A 5,346-nucleotide genomic window follows, 5' to 3' on the forward strand; every position below is an offset into this window, starting at 1 on the left:
ATGCTATTGTGATTTGCCGGGAAGATTCGTTTTGAGTTTCGGAGTGTTTTGGCATACTTAGTCCCTATATGAGAACTTAAGCTTTAGAATTTGGACTGTAGTCGGAACGGCATGAAGACGGCCTCGAAATGGAATTCCGTCGATTCCTTAGCTCCGTTGGGTGATTTCGGGCTTAGGGGCGTGTCCGGATTGTATTTTGAAGGTCCGTAGCTTATTTAAGCTTTAAATGCCGAAAGTTGAATTTTTGAAGTTTCCAGATCGATAGTGAAATTTTGATATCGGGGTCGGAATCTGATTTCGAAAGTTGGGATAGCTCCGTAGTGTTGAATGTGACTTGTGTGCAAAATTTGGGGTCAATTGGACATGGTTTGGCTGGTTTCTGCATCGGTTGTAGAATTCTTGAGATTTCAAGTTCATTAGGCTTGGGTTTGGAGGGTGATTCGTGATTTTAGCGTTGTTTGATGTGGTTTGAGGGTTGTACTAAGTTTGTATGATGTTTTAGGATTGGTTGGCATGTTTGGTTGAGGTCCCGGGGGCCTCAGGTAAGTTTCAGATGCTTAACGGAAGTTGAATTGGACTTAGGCAATTTTCTGAATTGCTGAACCTGTTGGTTTCGCACCTGCGGAGCTTGGACCGCAGGTGCCCCGCCGCAGAAGCGGGTTGATGGCTGCAGAAGCGGTCTGAGGCTAGGAGATCAATGGTCGCAGATGCGGCCCAAGAACCGCAGAAGTGGAACCGCATCTGCGAGTAAAGGGGCGCAGGTGCGGAATCTGGTCGTTTAATGAAATTCCGTAGGTGCGGAGTAGGAGCCGTAGTAGCGGGACCGCAGGTGCGGTAGACCCCTCGCAGAAGCGGATATCGCTGGGCAGAAAAGAGAGAAATCGATGGTTTGAACTAATAACTTCTAAAAACGATTTTGAGCTCGGTGAAAGGCGATTTCTTGAGAGATGTTGAAGGAGAACTATTAGGTAATGAATTCTAACTCTAATTTGGTTCTAATACATTAATCTATTGTTAGTTTTATCATCTAATTGAGGAATTTGAGGGTAAAAGTTCGGAAATGGGGGAAAAAGTCCCCCAATGGAAAATCTGAGTTTTTAGTGAGAATTTGACGTCAGATTGGGATGATTTTTGTTCAAGTGAACTCGTGAGTGAATGGGTGTTCATAATCCGTAAGCTTTACCCGATTCCGAGATGTGGGCTCGCGGAGGAGTTTTGGGCGTTTTTCTATTTTCTTGACCTAGCTTCGATTCCTTTAGCTAAACTCGTTGTTTGTAGTGATATTTACATTATAAAATTGATTTGATTAGATTTGGGCCACTCGAAGTTGGATACTCGTGGAAAGAACGTGATCCTAATGCTCGATCTTGGGTCTGAGGTATGGGTCGAATCATGATAAAGAAGGTTCGGTGGTTGTATAATTCCCAAGCGGAAAGTCGTATACTTTAAAAGTAGATGGAGTGATCAAGCGGCCCTTCTTGCGCCAACATACATCCAATGGCATAGAGTGATGCGTCAGTATGAACATGGAACTCCTTATTCCAATCCGGAAACCGAAGGATTGGGGCTGACAGCAAACACTCATCTGCATGCTTAAAGGCTTAATCCTGTTCCGGTTCCCAAGCGTTATACCTTTCTTCTGCAATGATTCCATTCTGGGATTCCGCGCTTCGAAAAGTCTTTTTTGATGCGTCTGTAATAGCCTATGTGTCCCAAAAAAGAACGTGCTACGCCCGGCCCCCTTTTCAGTAGATGAGATTAGGATGAAAGGGCTTTCTTTCATTAACATTCAGTGAAGGTGCATAGCTTCTTTGAATGTCCCGCTGATTGACTACTACATCTAGGGACGGGACTGATCCCGAAAGAGAGGTCTTTCTTTATGGTTATGAAATCGCTTTGATTGAAAAGCAAGTCGATGATGCCATAAGTCAAACGGGCGGGTGAGGCGAGAGTCCTTCACTGCACTCACTGGAGAGAGGGTAACATATCCTATATAGTAGTAAGGTCTTATCCCATTATTAGTAGCCGAAGTGTGGGCCGGCTAATTCAGGAAAAAACTTTCACATGTGCATAGGAAGACTAGAACATGTTTAATAAGCCTTAGTCGACCTCCGGAGGACAACAATTTTCTTTTCCAATCTGAGATTCTCTTTTTCATTTTCTCCAGTAGAGGAAGGTTCTCTCTTTATTCTCTTGAGGGACAAGAAAACATCCAGGTACTTGATAGGAAAACTACCATTTTTTTTTTGATTCCTCTTCAATGATCTGGAATTTCTGCGAGGAGCTCTGTTCGAGAGGAAGCACTGGCTCTTATCGAAATTGACCTTTTGGCCATTACAACATTACAATCAGCTTCTTACTTCTTTCCAGAAAGATTTTCTGCTTCTTAAGATTCCGTTTATGGCTATTATATAATATTAGAACATCGTTATCAAAGAGAAAGTAGGAGAGTGCTGGGCACGATCTCGAAGCATGGTAAGATGTTATCATTTTCAATGATACCAAGTCCCGGCTTAGCACTTCTTCAGCTAAAATCAACAGGCTAGGTTTGGAACCCTTGTCGCAGCCCTCGAGAAGCTGGAAAGTACCCATGTGGCACACCATCCACAAGCACTCCAAAGTCTTCATTACATAAACATCCATGTATCAAATTCCGCCATTTATCACAAAAGCCCATTCGATCCAAAAAGATGCTTTTGCCATATCCTGACTTTCTTTTGACCCCCCTCCCTCCTATGTTGTCTTTAGGTTAAAATCCCCTATCACTTAAAGCCACCTCGTGAGCCAAGGAGATCTTCTCTACAATAGTGAGTCCTTTAACAAAAGCGCCCCTTTTTCCTTAACTATTTTTATAGGGAGAATCAAACTAATTCTTCGAGCTAGAGAGAATTTTATAGAAAAAGTTACAAAGCTCTCCTTCAAATATCCCATAAATAAAGGTAGGTCGGAATTGGTGAAAATTGGAAGGACTTTAGACTTTCGGAATAAGGGCAATTAAATTGGAATTCAAACTTAGGGCTTAACAGCGCCTTCAGCAAAGAAATTGTGAACCGCCCTGACCAAGTCGTCAACAAAAATATTCCAACAGTGATAATAAAAAAGACCTGGGAATCAAAAAATTGAAAGGATAGGGGAGTCACAGCCCCCAACCAAGGGAGTGGTTACGTTCACTATGTCCCCCTTATTCCCGACATGCTATGGTGCCCCGGGGCTGTCTCGCGAAGATCTTCGATCCGAACCTTCGCATCTACTCTCTCTTAGAGGATGAACCACGCCTTCGCTATCGCAAGAATATAGCGATCGAAGAGCTATGGCTCAGCTGCTTCGCGTATTACACCGTATTGCCCGAAGGGGGCATGCTGCAAGAGCGTAGGTGAGTGATAAGCATAGGAGGCGTGCCCGNGCTCTTATCGAAATTGACCTTTTGGCCATTACAACATTACAATCAGCTTCTTACTTCTTTCCAGAAAGATTTTCTGCTTCTTAAGATTCCGTTTATGGCTATTATATAATATTAGAACATCGTTATCAAAGAGAAAGTAGGAGAGTGCTGGGCACGATCTCGAAGCATGGTAAGATGTTATCATTTTCAATGATACCAAGTCCCGGCTTAGCACTTCTTCAGCTAAAATCAACAGGCTAGGTTTGGAACCCTTGTCGCAGCCCTCGAGAAGCTGGAAAGTACCCATGTGGCACACCATCCACAAGCACTCCAAAGTCTTCATTACATAAACATCCATGTATCAAATTCCGCCATTTATCACAAAAGCCCATTCGATCCAAAAAGATGCTTTTGCCATATCCTGACTTTCTTTTGACCCCCCTCCCTCCTATGTTGTCTTTAGGTAAAAATCCCCTATCACTTAAAGCCACCTCGTGAGCCAAGGAGATCTTCTCTACAATAGTGAGTCCTTTAACAAAAGCGCCCCTTTTTCCTTAACTATTTTTATAGGGAGAATCAAACTAATTCTTCGAGCTAGAGAGAATTTTATAGAAAAAGTTACAAAGCTCTCCTTCAAATATAAGCGAAAGGCAGGAATTAATTACTAGTTAACAGAGTCAACCCTAAAATAGTTTGGCAAAACAAGATGTTGCGGAGACAGGATTTGAACCCGTGACCTCAAGGTTATAAGCCTTGCGAGCTACCAAACTGCTCTACCCCGCGCCGAAGATAAGAACTGAAAACTAATAGATAAACAAGGATTAAATGCGCCCCTCCACCCTATCTGTACAAATAGAATAGCCCATTTATACAGAATGGTAAAGGGGCTTCTATGATCATTGACCATAGAAATAGAAATGAAGCGTTAATCCTTACCAACTTGATCTGGTTGCTCCTGGCAACAAACATGCATGAACTATTTCACGAAGTATGTGTCCGGATAGTCCAAAGTCTCGATAGTTAGCTCTCGGCCTTCCGGTCAAAAAACAACGTCGATGAAGGCGTGTAGGTGCACTATTCCGTGGTGGGGATTGTAACTTTCCATAAATTTCCCATTTGTCACTCAACGACGGAACCTTGCTTATTTCGTTCTTTGAGGATCGACAAATCGAATGATATTTCTGTTCCAATTTTTGCCTCTTCTTCTCCCTCTGAATCAAACTTTTCCTTGCCATAATGGTTGAATTCCTATTAGTATCCATGATACAAGTCGAATCCTAGATGTAGAAATAGAAGAAGGTGGACCCCCTCTCCGTCGAAAGAAATGAGATTATCGTGGATACACACATTAAAAATATTAACCAAATTTGCCCGACGTAGAGGCAATCAAGAAAGCCGCATAAGTGAATATATAACCTACAGAAAAGTGAGCTAATCCAACCAATCTTGCTTGTACAATGGAAAGGGCCACTGGTTTATCTCTCCAGCGAATCAAATTGGCCAAAGGTGTGCGTTCATGAGCCCATGCTAAAGTTTCAATCAATTCCTGCCAATATCCACGCCAAGAAATTAAGAACATAAATCCAGTAGCCCAAACAAGATGTCCAAATAAGAACATCCATGCCCAAACCGATAAACTATTCATACCAAAAGGATTATATCCGTTGATAAGTTGTGAAGAGTTTAACCATAAATAATCCCTTAACCAGCCCATCAAATAAGTGGAAGATTCATTAAACTGTGAAACGTTACCCTGCCATAATGTGATGTGCTTCCAATGCCAATAAAAAGTAACCCATCCAATAGTATTTAACATCCAAAAAACTGCCAAATAAAACGCGTCCCATGCCGAAATATCACAAGTACCGCCTCGTCCTGGGCCATCGCACGGAAAACTATAACCGAAATCCTTTTTATCTGGCATTAACTTGGAACCACGTGCATCTAAAGCACCTTTTACTAAG

At 42.4% G+C, this 5,346-nt stretch overlaps 1 non-coding gene across 1 annotated transcript; it reads right to left on the reverse strand.

The window, feature by feature from the left end:
* Positions 1–4,091: 4,091 nt before the first annotated feature.
* Positions 4,092–4,165, reverse strand: TRNAI-UAU. Its single transcript has one exon. It is a non-coding gene; the product is annotated as a tRNA-Ile (tRNA).
* Positions 4,166–5,346: the final 1,181 nt, after the last annotated feature.

This window comes from Nicotiana attenuata, unplaced genomic scaffold (assembly GCF_001879085.1).
Source record: "Nicotiana attenuata strain UT unplaced genomic scaffold, NIATTr2, whole genome shotgun sequence".
NCBI classification, from domain to species: domain Eukaryota; kingdom Viridiplantae; phylum Streptophyta; class Magnoliopsida; order Solanales; family Solanaceae; genus Nicotiana; species Nicotiana attenuata.